The following is a 17145-nucleotide window of genomic DNA, read 5'->3' as shown; positions in this document are numbered from 1 at the left end:
TTTGGGAGTCCCCACAACCGCCCCGCGGGTGAGCCACTGGCATTTGAGAGGGCCCACAAGTGCCCCGTGGCCAAGGGGCCGCCATCCTGGAGTGCAAGGGGTCCCACAAAGGCACCCCAGCAGTGCCCCTGGTGTGGGGAGCAGAGTCCCCTTACCGCCGTGGAGGGCCGCTCCATGGCGGCAGCTGCTCCCGCACAGGTTTCGGCCACGGCCGCCACACTGTGCAGCGGTGGGGGCGGGGGGGGGGGGAATTGTGCCAGGTGGCCGCGGTCATGCTCAGAGACTTTAATGGGCCATTGTACCCAGCAATCCCCTGGCTGGTAACTTCTTATTCAGACTTATATTTAGGCTGTAATTCTTCATCAGGCCACAAAAGATGCTGAAATACAGGGACGTGTTACACCCCAATTAAGCAATAACAGCCTCCTGCCCGATCGTACCTTAAACACACTTAAATTCTCGGCTGTAGTCCTGTGGCAGTCAACAAAAGGTATTAAAACACAGGGAGGCTCTGATTAATTAATAGCAGTAATTCCATTCATGTTAACGAGCAGAGGCATGTGAGCACGTGGCTATGGGCTGCATAAATGCACGTATGTGGAAATCCGTGGGCTCACACCCTGGCTTGCAGCTCACTAACTCATTTCTGCGTCCGCCCCTGCGCAGACACCAGACAGACTGGTGTCACCCCAGCTGGGCTGAAGATGGTTTTTTGCTCCTCGGTAGTCAGTATTGACAGATGTTTGCTGGGTACAATTTGTTTTGCAGCCTCTTGACCGATAAATCCCAAACAGCCATCACCAGGATCAGGTGCCTGGGAGTCACAGCAACTCTTCGATGGCTTCCTTGAGAGACGTGTCTGACATGACCTGTGTTCACTCTTTGGTTCGGGATGCTCCTGTGTCACGTAGCAGGCTCCTGACTTCATTTTTTCTCATGTCACTAATGTACTAGTGGCAACAGAAAGCTGCTGACACCTGTAACGAACCCCGTGCCAGTCGCTGGTGCAGCAGGCTGGGCTTTTTGCAAGAGAAGGAGTGAGTTGTAGATGCAGAAGAGAGACATACATACATACACACATAAGATAAATAAATAGCAGGAAGAAAATACAAGAGAACTGTGGAGACACTTTGTTCCCCACACAACCCTGCATTAAGGACATTATTTGCTTTGTTCCAGACGCTGTCTTGTGAAGGCCGCATATTGCGGTTGCAGTATCCCATTTCATTCCTCCCACCAGACTTCGTTTGCAACATGGCAAAAGTCTGCATCAGGCTAAAGATATGCACTAGCATTGCTACCACAGGCTGTGAAAGGTTTATCCCAAAGGATAACCATATTCAGTACATTTAAAGCACAGACCCATCAGCAAGCAAGCCGTTGTACATCCCACAGTAGAGGCTGTCATTTCAGGTGCATGGATATTGTGCTCACAGGGCAAACTGCATGCCTCTATGTCACTTCAAGGCTGTGTTTCTACTACTACTGCTTTGCCTCCAGCAGCAAGACTGACACAGGTAGTCACACCTGTGTATTGCTGCTGGTATCAGACACCTGGGCTGCCATTTCCAGTGGGCCTACTCTCCCACCTTGCATTAGCACGGATTTGAGTGCTAGGCTGAGTCATGGCTTTTGGACGCAGACATGGAACCTCCCACCCAGCACACAGCTATCTTCCTGTGGGAGCTCAAGTCAGCTGTTAGCCCTGCAGACCTTAGGACACTGCAGAAGGGAACACCTGAGAGAGGTAGCTGGGAGGATTTCATTAGCGTTTACCCTCAGAGGCCAATGGAAATTTGTGGCTGCAGTTTTCCTGCTTTCACTTTCTCAGGCCACCACGCATCTAAGTGCACCCATGGGTCCCCAGGTTTCAGACTGTGAAATACTGAGTGATGCCATGGAGGACAAATAAGGATATTAAGATGCCTGTCTTGCAATTACTTCCCCCTCACTTCCCTATCTGCAAGGCCCCGGATGGCCTGATGCTACAAAGTCAAACAAACTCATCCACAGTCCACATGGAAGTGTGTGAACACGGTGGAGATCAGTCCACGATCCTTCTCTGACATAATCGGAGCCTCAGCCTGCACATTCTTGCAGCCCTAGTTGTGCAACATGACAATTTATTGAGGGCATGGGCATCACCTTCAACTTCAACCCTTTTATTTACAGTATGAGTCCAGCTGTTTTCCAATAAGGAAAACATTCCAGCCCTGTTTGGAAGTGGTCATTTCATGCTCAGATGGAGATTTGGGTGTTTTTGTTGTTGTTGCTATTGTTGATTCACGTTAATACCCAAAGCCGCAACAACTGGAGAGTGAAAACTGCTGCTGTGGATCTCAAGCTTTTTGCATCAGACTATTCCTGGCAGTTTTTACAATGTCTTTGTGGCTCACAACTCGCACAGCACCGAAATTTTCATTGCAAAGCTTATTGAAAGCACAGCTTGACGTGTGGACCGAAGTGCTGGCTACTCAGCCTAGCCTGCTGATTGCCACTCACGTGTGCGTGACGGTCTGGGAGACACTGATGTAGGTGGAAATAGCACCATTTGCTGCTTTGCATGCAAAATTTTAATCAAATCTGATCTCTTGCCTTACCTTGCAAGAGGTAACTGGTTTATACGATGAGTTTAAAGAGCAGAAAATGTGGCACTAGCAGAAAGAAGTAATAGTTTAATATTACTATTACTTTGTAACTTTTGGCTCTGGTGTCAGTTGTCATCACCACCGCTGCTGCGCTCTCTTTGCATTCACTACACCTTTCCTAGACATGCTTTAGAAAAGAAAGATGTACCTTCTCACGCTTCAAAATACCATCCTTGGCTTTCTGAGGTGCTGGAATTAATATCAGCTCAGCACAGCTCAAACAGGCTTTATTGGAAGCTGTAACAGCAAAAGCAGTAAAGAAAACACGTTAAATATTAAATGTGTGTTAGGAAGCCAATGGGAATTTCCCTCCAGCAACCTGCAAACCTCACTCACAATATTTTCATAGCATCTTTTCCACTACCTGGCAGAAGTCTCTTTGTCCTTAACAGCCTCAGCCACGTTCAGACTGCAGGCACACATTCGACATGCTCCTCATGGGGAAAATGTGGTGTTTGGTTGTTTGATTTTTTTTCTTGGGGATCACATTAGTTGGAGTCTTTCTGTCTTCTAATCCCTAAAACACAACACAGTTGCGATAAAGTGAGAGATTGTGAGCATACCATAAAACTGATCGCTGTATATAGATCCAGACTGCAGAAAGACTGAGTTTGCAGAATTTACTCACGTGGATAAAGTCAATGAAATCAGAGAGGCTGTGGGAGGGATGGAGGCCATGTTAGCCCTGTCCTCTGTTGCAGTTCTGTTTTGTGTTACTTATTGTTGTCTTAGACAGAGGTCCTCAGCTGTGTGGGTTGAGGATGCCTTTCCTGCCTCACTGCCATGCTATTGCTGCCAGCTGGCTGGGGGTGTCCCCATGGCTCCTGCAAGCACATGCAAGTGAGACGGAAAGTTTGGTTTTGCCCAAATCGTGTTCATTTTTTGGTTTTGGTAGTCTGACTTTCCAGAAAGGGACCTGGGAATATCTACATAACCACTTCCCACTGGCAAAGAGACAGATGGGAGTGGATGAGAAAGGAGGGGAAAGGCAAAAAGAAAGGGAATCCCCAGCAGAGGAGCAGCTGTGGGTGGTTATTAACTACAGCCGCTGTTTTTGAAAGGAAAGCCCTTCCCACAGCCTTGGTGGTAAACCAAGTTTCCCCTCTCCAGCCTTATGGGTTAGTCTGATGCTGAAGTTGAGTGCTGCAGCATGGATACCATTTTCTATGCCTCCCTTGGATGAATCATGGGTTGATACACTCACCGCTGCAATGTGTCCGGTCTTGGTCCACAAGCTGAGCCAGAGTGAAGTCCAGCTGTGCAGGAATGACCTCAGTGCTCAGCTGGTGATGTTCAGATCTCCGATCTTGAAGCATCTTCACCCAAGTCGGGGAGACATCATACCAGGTTCATCTTGGTTGATTGCTCAGAGCAGCTTTAAAAAGAAATTTTGCATCACTCACTTAGCATGAAGTGACCCTTATGTAGAGCTATTTGCCCAGGAAGTACTGATCTGGCTGAAAACCTCAGATCTGTGTTTCTCTTCCACCAGCGAGGTACATTCAAAGCCACAATGATTAATTGGGGCAGAGAGACAGGGAAAAACCATGCCCTCAAAGTGACCTTTTAGCCATGCACCCTCCCGTGACCTTTAATATTTTCCAGTTGCAATGAAGAGAGTCTTGTTATCTGCTCACAGAGGGAAAGTAACAAATTGTTTGATTTTCTGCCAGAATTGTTTGATTTTCTACCTTATGCTTCGCTGACGTTATCTCCAAGTTATATGTTGTTACTGTTCTGCTGCATTTTGTATTAACAGCAAAGCCCTCTGTTCCCCTTGGGAAGAATAAACTAATGCTGCACAATATTTGTGGACCAGAAAGAAAGGGTGACAGACATGCAGTTACCTCCTGCTGCTTGCTTTTCTGACTGTCATCTTTTGGCTAAACACCACGGTGGCAGTAACAATGCCAGTCCAGCCTGAGATATCTCCTGCCCCCCAGGGACTGTAGGATACTCAGTGGGTGATTTTTAGTGACTTTGGGAAGAAAGGCTGGTTTAAACCGTGACAAACTTCCCCAGGGCACGCAGCGTGGCTGGTCTTATGAACTTTCTCTCAGCCTGAACATGCTGGCAGTTCTCTGCCAATAAGAACAGCCATTGCTTTACCAGCAGAGTTTGGTGAGGAAATTGTGAGTCAGCAACCATAGTTCACTTGATGTGTTGTCCCTCCACCTCTCTGAGTACAACTTAGGTCCGTAAAGTATGCTTTTATGGTAAGTCTTCTGACTGGAGCATTTCAGTTATCTCTGCTTCCTACTGATTGCCAAGGGCTTTGCAGGAGAATGTGACTCAGTGCTGCCAGCGCGTTACAGTGCCCCGGTGATATAAAACGACAAACATCCTTATTCCTGTGCATGTGGGACATAATCCTACAAAGAGTCTCCTAGGTAAACAAGTCCAATCCTAGTAGTTTTAGCCAGGAAAATTTTTCTACAGCTGCTTTTTCAGATACGTGAGTTAAATTGGCCTTCTTGAAAAACAACAAAATATGACAGGGTTTTTTCCTATGCTCACTCTGGTTCAGGAGTCTTCTGTGGAGTCTTCCTGGAAAAGAAACAGGGGAAACAGTGGGTTTTGTGATGTCAAAAATAAACAGTAAGAAGAACAAAGTAGCTCGATGTTTTCCCAGGTACGAGTGCAAGAGACAATAAAATGTAAGGAAATGCATATTACTGCTCAGTGGCAGAAGTAGTAGCCAACTATTGTAAAAGCAGGGTTATCTCTAGTGCTATCTGGGCTCCTTTCTTGTGATGCTGTAGTATTTTAGACAGTCCTTGTTTGCAGGGCTCTGGTACTGCTAGCTTTCAGAAACTTTCACAGAAAACCTTTGCTCAGCTTGTACTGCAAGTGAGAAAAATGAACAAGGTATTGGGATTTGTAAGGAATATGAGGGAAAATAATGATTAAAAGTAATTAGAGGGGCAGGTCCCCCAGGAACCCTGAGCATAGTGGGTAATCTTGTCTCTAAAAGAGCAGCATTAAACAATGATAGGAACAACCAAACATCAAGGAAATGCTCTCCTTCAAGGAAGCAAGGGATACAAAAGAAATATGTAAAATAATGAACTCTGCAGAGAAAGCAGATGGAGAGTTTCTGCTCTTCTTGTCTTCAGTGATGTGAAGGGATATTAAGACTGAATTTTTCATGCCAATAGCGGGGAAAACATTTTCATGCCTTGTGTAAGCGGAGCGTGGTGCTCAATGCCACAAGAAACCTTTCAAGACAGGAGCTTAGAAAGATACAGAACGGCAGTTTTATAGGGCAACATTAGTGGCTTTCAAAATTAACATATACAACAATTTTGAAGATTATTTTTATCATGTCAACCAAATGCAAACTATTAGAGCTCAGGATCAGACTCAGGAGAAGACAAATGACTGGCCCACCTCTGCGTTCACGGGCCACCACCTGACATGCTGTATCCTTGCTAGAGGCAAGATACAGGGCAGGATGGGTGGCTAGTCTGACCCTGGAGGACAATACCCACATTTTCCTTCAGAGCTGAAATGAGCCGGGCCACTACTGCATGTCAGAGCACACAAAGTGTGAGAAGAAGGGACCTGCAGGAAGGGAAAGTGGCTGGATCAGGGTAGTGGAGATCAATGGCTCTGTCTAGGACAGTTTCTTAATCGACTCCATTGAGACACTGTCACAGCATAAGGACAGCCCATAAAACAGGGATGGCAAATCTCTCCCATTGCTCCTAAATGATAGGGCATTTATTCCTCCATGTCTACAATGGTAGCAGAGCTCCTCCTGGCTCTAAGTCATTCCTCAGCACATTAGACATGCTGCAGATGTTAACTGCATTTAACCCAGTTTCTTTTTGGTACTGTCAGTCTCCAGTAAAGAGGCTGTGTAAAATTAAAAGCTCTTGCTTCTGTATCTGGAGTGAGCACATTTTATCAGATAGCAGCTTATTCTGATGAAGTGGAGTACATTAATACCTGAGTCATCATGGGCTCTGGCTTTTTTTATGTCAGCTTTCCAGGCTAGCTTTGTTATGTGCAGCACTCCCTTTGAACTCAGCCACTGCCACCCCGACATTACAAAAGGAGGGATTCTAGTGGGATGCTTTCAGGGAAGTGTAATGGGTAACAGTCTGGTCCGAGCAGCAACTCCAATATCATCAACCATGGACTCAGACAGGGCTTTGCTTTTAAATTAAATGGCAACATTAGAAGTTACTGAAAAACTCAACAGGAGATTCTCCTGTTTGCCAACAAGGAATCACTGTGTGAAGATCAGGTGTGTCTGATGCATATGGAATTAACCTGTAGCATTTACTTAAATCATCCATGGGGATTAAGAGGCCTTATCAAGCCCTCCAGTTTTGCTGGGTCTATATAAGACTTCTCCTTTTACAGCCTCTAGATTCCTTCTCTAATCCTGCTGCTCTTTGAGATACTCCTAAAGAAGTTCCTCTCTCTCATTTCTTTTTTTCTGTCTACATCACATCCTGGGTGTTTTCACCAGTACAACCCACACCTTTGTACTGCTGACAAATATTTACCTCTCTTTTATTGGCCTCTCTCTCTGTGTCCACTTCCACCATTTAGGCTTGAGTACCTACCACCCTGAGCTGATCATCTAGTCAGCAATATTTGATGTTAGACCTCCTGACCACTGTAACAAAACACAGCCAAAAATCAATTATTTTCATTCCCAGACCTCACTGTTTCCAAGCATCCTGGTATCCCAGAAGGAGCAAAATGTCTTGACTTCACTGGATTTTAGTGTATTAGGCACCGTTTGGCAGAGAGACAGTTGCATGCCTATAAGCAGGCAGAAAATACACAACCCAAGTGTTTTAAATACTACCTCTCCTAAGTGCATCCTTTTCATCTGAGCATGCATGAGAGGAGGTGTTTGATTCTTAAAGGACTCCAGGAACATGCGTCTGCCAGAGTTGCCACCCCACAGCCACCCAGTAAGTGTCTTTTTACAAAACAAGCAAGGTGTCACGAGCTCCTGTCCTTTATTCCCACCTTTTCCCATGCTAACTTGTTTATTTGGAACAATTCTTTCTGGCCTCTCAGTCTGTCTTTACTCAGGCAGACTAAAAGCTCTTGTTCCTGAGATTACTTGTGAGTCAAAATGTGCGGTTTCAGAGTAAGTGATGATGTGGAGTGAGGAAAAAAAAGTACAGAAAAAGCAGACCAACTTGGTGGTGTCTAAAGAAGGTACCAAGCAAGCAGAGCTGGGACCTTGGAGACTTTCAGAGATATGAATTCGATTCTAGTTTTACCACAGAGTTCAGTACAGATTTTATTTTAAAGATCAGAGATAAAGGCCCTGAATTATAGATGCTTTTAGACTTTGCTCTGCTCTAGGTTGCAAGGTCCACCAGTGGAGGGTACAACCACAGGAATCCCAAGTAACGCAGAAGTGGCCAAGCTAACTCGTTGCTATCTTAGGTATGACACACACCTTTGTGCATTTTAAAATTCTACAGCTGAGAGGCTGTAGAAGTACATGGGTGCCTAGATTAAATTGAGGAAGCAGCACACTGACCCCTCACAGCAGGGTCCCCCGCCAGCAGCTTTCTGAATGGTGGCTCAGTCCCCCTCTGCCCGTCTCTGACCTTGAGTGGAAATCCCAGTGATTAAAGCAGGTGGGGACCACAAGGATGATTCTTTTCCTCTAAGGGCATGATTTTGTAGGGATAGGTAACAGCTGTTACTGAGAGAGTGATCCGCGTGGGAAGCATCAACATGCTTTTAAGCGCACAGTTCGTCTTCACTTGTCTTACCTTGCTTCTGCCCTAAGCTCATCACAGCTCTGACGCGACTGCTACGGTTTGATTTAGGTCAGATTTATTTCCAGCAACCGCTTTGTATTACAGCAGATGGCAGCCTTTCCCCAGATTTCCAGAAATGAAGAGTACCTGGATTTCAGACAATACATGTCTGAACGTGTCTCCTGGTGTCTGCTTGCCGCCAGCAGAAGCCTTCATAGGAACTGAGCAACTGGATTGGAGAAGCTAGAGACAGAAACAAGACTGAAATCACCTCCTTGCATTTGCAGGGCTTGGCTCCTCACCAGAGGTCTGATCAGCTGTTGCACCACCTCTTTATTCATCTAGGACAATGTTTCCTTTCCAACTTAAATCAGAGTTCAAGATCAAAGTACTTAAAAATCCACGCTAATTAATTTCTTCACCGTGACAACAACACATAACAGAAAATACATCATACTTTGTGGGTAGTATGTCAAAATCAAAGTGACATTTTTCAGTGCTTGACTTAATAAGATGTTCGTGCCATATTAAAAAGCACCTCTGTTAAAAGACCTACAGCAGCTGGCTGAATAAACTGTGGTGTGGGCGAGGCCTCAAATTACTTCATCTGCTGGTGACTGTTCAAAAGAGCCTCAGATATGCTCTGTGAATTCACCCAGCCCTGAAAAGCAAGGAGAAAAGTGATCAGCACTCTTCTGGCCTGTCCCTTTTTATTCCCTGCTAGTGGAGCCAGAACAGGAATGCTTACTGGGACAGGGTTTTTTGAGATGACCACAGGCACACCGAGCTCTTTCTAATACCCTCTGGATCCTGTGGACAAATTTCTATTACCACATGGCAACTACTTTGTCCATACTGTGTTTTTACACCTGCCTGACTGGTATTAATCAATCCTAGTGGTCTGTTTCACAAGCACAAGAAAGGTGCAAAGATGTCTTCGTCCGGGAGTTTGCTCCTGATGCAAACACAGAATAACACAGATTTACTTCTATGTAGGTTCTGCCTTGAATTTCTACTTTTCATCCTGCTTCTGTTCTCACAAAATATGTTAATGGCAACCAGATGTTTATTAACACGTTTCATACTAACAACCAGAGACAGGAAATACAGGCCAGATGAGGAAGAGAACAGCTTAAACAATAGTTAAGAGACATGAGACGAATTCAGAGTCAGCAGGGCCAAGTAAAATTTACTCTGGAGCCTTCAAGAAACTAATCAAATGGTTGTCAGTGAACGACTTTATAAACTCTAGGGGACAGGAGAGGTCCCATAGGACCAGAGAACCTATTATCAATATCTAGGGGGACATCCAAATATAGCATTATTTAAACACCCACATGATCCTAAAGCAACCGCTACAGGCTTATAAAAACAAGCCATGTCTAACCAACTCCATTTCTCTCTTTGATAAGGCAGCTGGCCTGGCAGCTAGGAAAGGGAAGTCACAAGTGTGCTGCATCTTCACTTGAATAACACTGGCTCATGCAGCCACCAAAGGAAACGGTCTAGACAATGTTACTATGAGGTGAACAGGCAAACGAGTTGTTTATGCTCACGGGGTAATGTTCATCACGTCCCCAGCTCTGTATGTCCCTGACAGCCACTGCCATGGGAACATCAGCTCTCAAAATCTGGCTGAAGAGGCAGGAGGCTGTGTTTCTGTGTGCACACCACAAGGGATGAGAGACGTGGGCAGAAAGAGTTAACTGCACACAGGAAATCACCATCAGCAAGGAAACGACCCCAATTCCCTATGTTATACTCAAGGTCGTGGCATTCAAGAGCATCTTTTCCTTACAAGATGTGTGCACCACCCACCCCCAGTTTAGCTTTTACTGAAAGAAACACTTAGAATACTCTTCCACCAATCTACCCAGCCTGCAGAGACTGTTGCAGACTGCTGCTTACATCTGTCCTCAGAGGAGCCTTTTCATCCTTTTGAAAGCTGCTGTTTTCTTTCCCAGCTCTGTAGAGAAGTCTGGCTAACTAGAAATCTCGAGGCCATTGTACTGCAGTTCTCCCATCTTCCTGGCTGCATTCATTATTAATAGCTCATCATTAAACTTTAATGAATTGAATATCAGAGGTTTAAGGCTTGTTAGGCACCTTTCCTCCCTTTTTTCTTCCAGGTCCATTTGTTGGGCGAGTTCATTCAGTGTCACGCAGGGGAAGCTGTCATTGATAACAGGTGCACCTTTTGCAGAAAGTTGTAACATCTTTATTTCCAAACTCTGCAGAATTGCTTGGAGTACAAAATTTTGCTTTGAGTTGTTTTTTTCTTTAAGACACACACCCCCCCCCCAACAGTAGATAAGTCTTTGGTCTCAACTTCCTCTTCAGTTTACTTTGTTAGAGTGGGAATTGACGAGTTCTAGCTTTGTTCATTAATGAGTTGGCTTCATAGGGAAGATGGGAGCAGCTTGGCTGTTTAAGACCGCTGGTCTGCGTATGGCCAATCCTAATGCAGGACCTGTCCCCCAAAGAGCAGTGAATTGGGGCTGCTCCAGGAGAAGCACAGAAGCCTGTGGTAGGGAGAGAGCCTCTCCATCATGTTTTTCAGGGTGGAATTTGCTCTAGCCCCATCCCAGGAGTGCACAGACCCACTCTTGGGTGCACCAGTGACACTGTCAGCAGCACCAATATTTGCTTGTGTAAGGTTGTTTTGGTGTGGATCATCCCCCTCACCTTGCAGTTAAAACCTGAAAGGAGGACCTTGTAGAAGATCTGAATTGCTCAGTGTTTGGGGCTCAGGCACCCAAAATTGAAATGCTTTTCAATGGGCAGAAATATACTGAAACCAAGAACTGTCAGGATATTTTTCCCCAGTGGAGGAGGTGCATAAGGGTCTTTGGAGGGACATACAGCATGCAGGACATGGGCAGGGACCTTCCCACTTCACTGGGCAAGTGGAGGGCCTCAGGGAGGACGTGGCGAAGTTGAAGACATAGTTCAGGAAACAAGCAAGAACCCCGGCAGTCTGGCAAACACAGCCTATGAAGAAAGATCAAAAGGACTGCTGTAGCATAGAGAAGAAAAGGCTGAGAAGAGACATGGTCATAGCCTTCAACTATGTAAAAGGCTGCTAGAAGGAGAGAGGAAAAACTATTGCCTCCACATCCTCGGGGGGGGGGGGGCAGGGAACAAGCAGTAATGTGCTAAAAGTTTCCTTCTGGGGGGCTTTAAGTTCAAGATGAGGAGCAATTTTTCATTAGGAGGATAGTAGAACCAAGGAACAGGCTGCCTGGAGAGGTTGTGGAGTCTCTCTCCATTACTGCAGATTTTGAAAGGGTGAGATGAATGCTCACAAGCAGGATTTGGGCAGAACTGACCCTGCCACAGGGCAAACTCATGCAGGAGAGGACCATGGACCCATGATTACATTATGAACAATACATTTTTTAATCAGCTGATGCAAAGAAGCTTTCATCCAAAGCCTGTGAAAAAAATTGTTTGAAGCAATCTGGGAACCCTTATTGGTTTTTTTTTTTCCTTTGAAATAGTAGGGAAATTCCAGAGATGCTAAGAACTGGTACTCAAAAGAGAGCCAGAACTACAATTTTAGACTAGCTCATCTGAAATCCATACTGAGCAAACTAAAGAGAAAGCTGATCAGAGCTCACACATAGAGGACAATAACATAATGCCAATCAACATGGGGGTTTTTGGAAGAAAAACTCACCTCTGGCAAACCTGCTTTCCTCCTTTGAGATAATAAGTTTGGAGTCGGGACAGATTGACATTATGATTAAAAGATTAGCACTCTCCCCTATCAGAAAAGCCCACGTTAAATGGATTAGCTGACAGCTCCCCAGTGGAGGCTCTACCACAGACAGGACAGAATCACCCAGGAGGCACCTGGACCTGACGCTGCTTCACATTGCCACTTGGGATCTGACAGCAAATATAAGGTGATTGCTGACAGCATGTATACAGGATGTAAGGATCAACCAGGTGGCAAGCTGAGCTGAGAAAAGTAATTTAGAAACTGCTGCTACACAGAATACGGTGGTGCATTGCTATTTTTTTGAGTACCAAGAGCAAAGGTGGGTTAAATACCTACCTCCACCCTGGGGACTCCCACAGCTGCTCTTCTCTTCCTCTGCTGTGTTCTAGGGAAGCCAACCTCTGATGTCCCACCTTTATACTTCTGTAGTGTGAATTAGCCCCTAAATTGCAGTCTGAAAGATTGGGGCCAGCAGAGCCTAAGCCTCTTGCGTGATACCATTCAACATATTTTTCACTGCAGAAACATAAATACAGCCTGGTTTTATTAACCATTAACCTATAAAGATAAAAATATAACAAAATGCAGACACACATGGTCTATAAATATATTTATGCTGTCGTGAGGAGGAACACTAATTCCAGGCCTCTACAGTATGAAAAACACTCCCCTGTATAAACACTGTGCATTTGGCAATATTGTTTTAAGGACAGGGGGGCTGGGTTTTTTTTCCTTTAGGGCTGGCACAGTCTCTGGTCAAGCTCCCCTTTTGCAAAGGCACTTGCCCTGGCTCCAGAGATGGCTTTCCCTGGCAGGCAGTTGCCAAAAGCTGCCAAGGAGCGCAACATGAGCACTGATTCATCGATGCCCAAAGGCACTTGGACACACCTTCTGCTTCTCCTGCTGGAGAACAGGCAGAGTGAGATTTCCAAGTGATAAAGAGTGACGCTGGCAGAAACGCTGAGTAACACTGAAAACACCCGGAGTGATGGTAGAGCTGAGGTCTTCAGCATCACTTACCCTGCTTCTCAGGAAAGCTGCTCTAAATCCACTTTTAATGCAAGTAAGTGAAAAAGCATTAAATAGCCATGCTCCGTTATGTGTCATTTAAAAGACCTTCTGATTGATTTAGCTCACTTTTAGAAGTGAAGCAAGCTAATTAAATGAACTGAGGCCCTGGCAGCTTTGCTCTGCAGAGCCTGGGACAGGCTTTGCCAGCCACCGTGACCACAGGCTGTGGGGAAGGGGCAGCAGATGGGAGAGGTGCCCGCATCCCTGCCACCCATCTGGAACAACTTTTAACCTCCAGCAATGGTGGAGGGTGGCACCACAGGTTTATCCCATGGTGGGACCCACGGACACGTCCCCATTAGCAGGCAACACTCCACAGAAAGGCAAGCTGGGCAGGTTAGACCATGACCTCTCAAGTCACTGCAATTTGGAGCCTTTCGTCCCCTTTAAAGTCACATTTTAGGTGATTGTCCAGGCAAAACGAAAGTGGGCACGCCTGCATCTCAGTCCTACGGAGACCTTTGAAAATGTCAGCCACTGTGCCAACTGGAAGCACAGGCCAGAGAGAAAAAAAAAGAGGCCAATTAAAAAACCAGGTTGTCTCCATGTTGCTCAGGGTTAACAGAACACATGATGGCATCGCTAGAAGCTGCGTTTGCTTTTAATTGTCCTCGTTCCACTGAATAACTAATTCTCTCCTCTTCCCACATGACAGAAAAAAAAAAAAAAGCATGGGTTTTTTGGAAAGGATGAGTTGGCTCAATTGCTTTCCTACAGCGCATGACAGCAAGCTGCAGTTTTTAGCTTTGCATCCAGGCAAGTTTAGAATATCGCTGCATGCATTTGTTTTGTTTCAAATCTTCTGGGATCAGCTAAAAGTATTATTTTGGAGATAAGAGGATACGGAAGTACTAAAGGCTTTGTGTTCATTCAGCTTCTAAATTGCAGCCAACCAAAGGGAATAGCACAGGTAGATCCCATTTGTAAGGTGGTCATATTAAAACATTATTTTACAGGTGTCAGAGGGCTGGGATGTGGGAGGTGCTGCGGATCTGAGCATGATCCAGGGAAAGAAGTGGATCCTCTCAGCCCAGAGATAAAACCTTGGGCTTACCACAAGACTCATACTTCATGTGGCTGTTTCCCAGGAAAGCTATTGCTCTTCCCTTATCCTTTACCAGCTCACGTTTCCAGCATTTTCCAGGAGAGACTGATGGGAAACCCTATCTAGGCTGAAGAATAGATGACCAAAAAAATAAACCTCAAAACACATTTTGCAGGGCCTGAGTCCAGCCAACATGGTTCAATGCATTAAAAAAAATTACATATTTCAATAGAAACACTTAAAATCATAACCATGGTGAACATGACTGAAAACTGTCAGATAAAACAACTGCAGAAAAAAGTGAATCTGATTTAATTTTGGGGGGGAGGTTGAAGCAGAAACAAAGGACAAAGACAAAAAACTATAAATAAGCAGACAGGATGATCTTGGGAGTTATTAGTAAAGAATACACATAAGGAAGCTTTTCCCCGTCGAATGATTTAACTGTGTACTGCACTTTCATCTACTGTCTGGAAATGTGAACTACCATGTCCTACGTGCCCTCTCCGCGCTGCTCATGCTTCGTGTGGTGCATTCATGGGGAATCCTTAGGAGTTTGTCGTGTGCTGTGCTAGTGCTGTGGAGGGGAAGCCTTTTAATGAGACCTTTCCACTAGAAGGAGGAAAAATAGCCAATCCTGGCATGAGTTATAACTCCAAAGGACTCTACCCTCATCATATTTCTGAAAGGCAGCGGATCTCCAGTCACGATCTCAGTACAGAGCTGTTATTATGTACATAGACAGGGTAGAGGAAGGAAGTCAGAGTTGATTAATAATTCAGTCCTGCCTCAGAGCTGTTTAGTGACACTAAATCAGCAAAAGCATTCAAAATAAAAACATCACAATATTGCAGGCACTGCCAAATTACAAAGGAGTTGCCTCTGCCAGCAGGAAAGTGCTTCTCTAGTTGATCCGTAAGGTCACTCGTGCTCATGCAGAGGATGCAAGATGTCTCAACCCCCCGCATTGTAGTACTGGGCCCTCAGCAGGGATGGCAGAACCGAGTATTTGCTGGTGCCTTCGCTGCTGCCACAAACACATCCTCGCCAGCAGAGCCAGGCAAACATCACAGGCCAGAAGATAGGGTGATGCTGGTGCTGGCTCCCACTCCCTCCTGCCAGCCCTGCAAGAGGGGTAGTAGGACAAGGATGGAGAGCTGGGCACACTAGCAGCAAAACCAAGAGTGGTCGTGGGTGGGCAGGGAGCTCCTGACTGCCAGAGCTGCCACTTTGCCTCTGGTTACTCATCTTGGTGGATGCAGCCCCAGCTGATGCCTAACCTGATCCCGCACAAGCTTATGCCAGGCAAGGCGAACGGGGCCAGCTTCTGTGAAGTCACCTGCTTACTGTGGCTGCAGAAAGGACGGTATCTGCTAGGGCTGGAGGGAGGAGGAGGATGGGCAGCAGGTTGCAGGGGTACGGAGGCAGGAACATAAAGATTCAGGCACTAGGGCTTATGGCTAACGCTGTTCCCTAACACTGCACTAGCGTACAGCCTCGGGCACGTCCGAAGCCACCAGTCCTGCTGCAGGCTTTGCAGTCCCCCGAGACTGTGTTCAGGATGGCTAATCTCACAGGGGCAGTTTAGGCTTGAGGAAATAAAAGCACTTTTTTTCCTGCTCTTTAAATCTGCCACCCTTTTGCTTTCAGGAGGCAGACAGGACCAGACCAATAACCAGTAGCACCCAGCACAGCTGAAGCAGTTGGCTGTTTCTTGTGCAACAGCACATTATCAGTGTTTCCTCAGCTCAGCTTGTATCACCAGGGATGTTACCATGGATTACTGCATCTGAACAGAACAGTTTGACACAGTGCTGTTCTCGGCAGAAAACAGGGTCCTGAGCTCATGCTGCTGCCCTGGAAGCAGCACCTGGAAAGGGCCAGGTTTGCTGCTGCCCCTGCAGAGGCCACGCTTGCCGAAGAGCCTGACACATCACAGGAACCATCACAGCTCCCACACAGATGCTTTCCCACATCTTTTTCAGAGCATGCACAACAGTGTGTGTACAAGTGATCTCCTATGGCCACGAAGGAGCCTTAGAAGCTGCATCTCCAGGATGATCACAACCCTTATGTTAAGGTCAAGTGCTAAAATTAAAAACAGACAAGCTTTGTCTGTGTTTTTACAGAAAAGGAAGCAGGGATCATACAAGCCAAGACTAGGACCAGGAAACCTGGTCTAATTCAACAGCAACCAGGCCTAACCCAGGCTGAAAGACAGCGTGCACGTAGGTAACTGTAGTCATTGTGATAGATTTGTATTGCGAAACTGGAAATGTATTTTTAGAATCAGGCCTGGAAACTGTCTCTTCAGAAAGAGATCAAGCATGCCACAGCAGGGTCATTATGGGATTTGCAGAGCACCTTCAAAACACAGGACTGCTGGGGTGACTTCATGTCATCAAACCTTTCCAGATACCAGCCTCATTCTTGCAGGTGTAACTAGCCTGGCAGAGATGGGATTAGAAAGCCTCATCCCCAGCCTACACCACACATCTCAGAGCCACACCACATGCTCACAGTATTGCTTGAACCCAATGGCTGAGTCAGTGAAGGGAATAGGAATAGGGTGCTCTGTCAGTGCTGGGCTACCCACCACCTTCCCAGGGAAAGCCTCCAGCAACCTCCCCATCAACATGCTCCTGCCCTGCTGTGAATCAACACACCAAGCTGCCCCACTTCTGCTCGGGGGGGGGGGGGGGGGGGGGGCGGGGAAGGCTTCATTAGCCAGCTGCTATGCCAAGCTGCTGCCTTCTACCAGTGTTAAATCCATGCAATTTCCTACAGCTGAAAATCAAGTTAGCTCATTAAATCACCTGCATTACACATCACACAAAGAACTGCACAGAACAGAGCAGCCATGCACAAACCAACAGCAGAAAGCTAGCTGCTGATTTCCAGATGCACTTCTGC

At 46.1% G+C, this 17145-nt stretch overlaps 1 long non-coding RNA gene across 2 annotated transcripts; it reads right to left on the bottom strand.

Annotated features, from left to right (window-relative positions):
• Nucleotides 1–448: 448 nt before the first annotated feature.
• Nucleotides 449–4147, bottom strand: LOC142034948 (uncharacterized). 2 transcript variants are annotated; one of them, XR_012651775.1, is made up of 6 exons: nt 4114–4142; nt 3853–4023; nt 3277–3472; nt 3013–3165; nt 2797–2885; nt 449–1019 (listed from the first exon to the last, which is right to left on the bottom strand). It is a non-coding gene; the product is annotated as an uncharacterized LOC142034948 (long non-coding RNA). The 2 variants fall into 2 exon arrangements; XR_012651774.1 differs by having other exon boundaries at nt 3853–4147.
• Between the last annotated feature and the right edge of the window lie 12998 nt (nt 4148–17145).

The sequence above is a fragment of the Buteo buteo genome, chromosome 9, assembly GCF_964188355.1.
Source record: "Buteo buteo chromosome 9, bButBut1.hap1.1, whole genome shotgun sequence".
NCBI lineage: Eukaryota > Metazoa > Chordata > Aves > Accipitriformes > Accipitridae > Buteo > Buteo buteo.
This window is presented reverse-complemented; position numbering and strand designations above follow the sequence as displayed.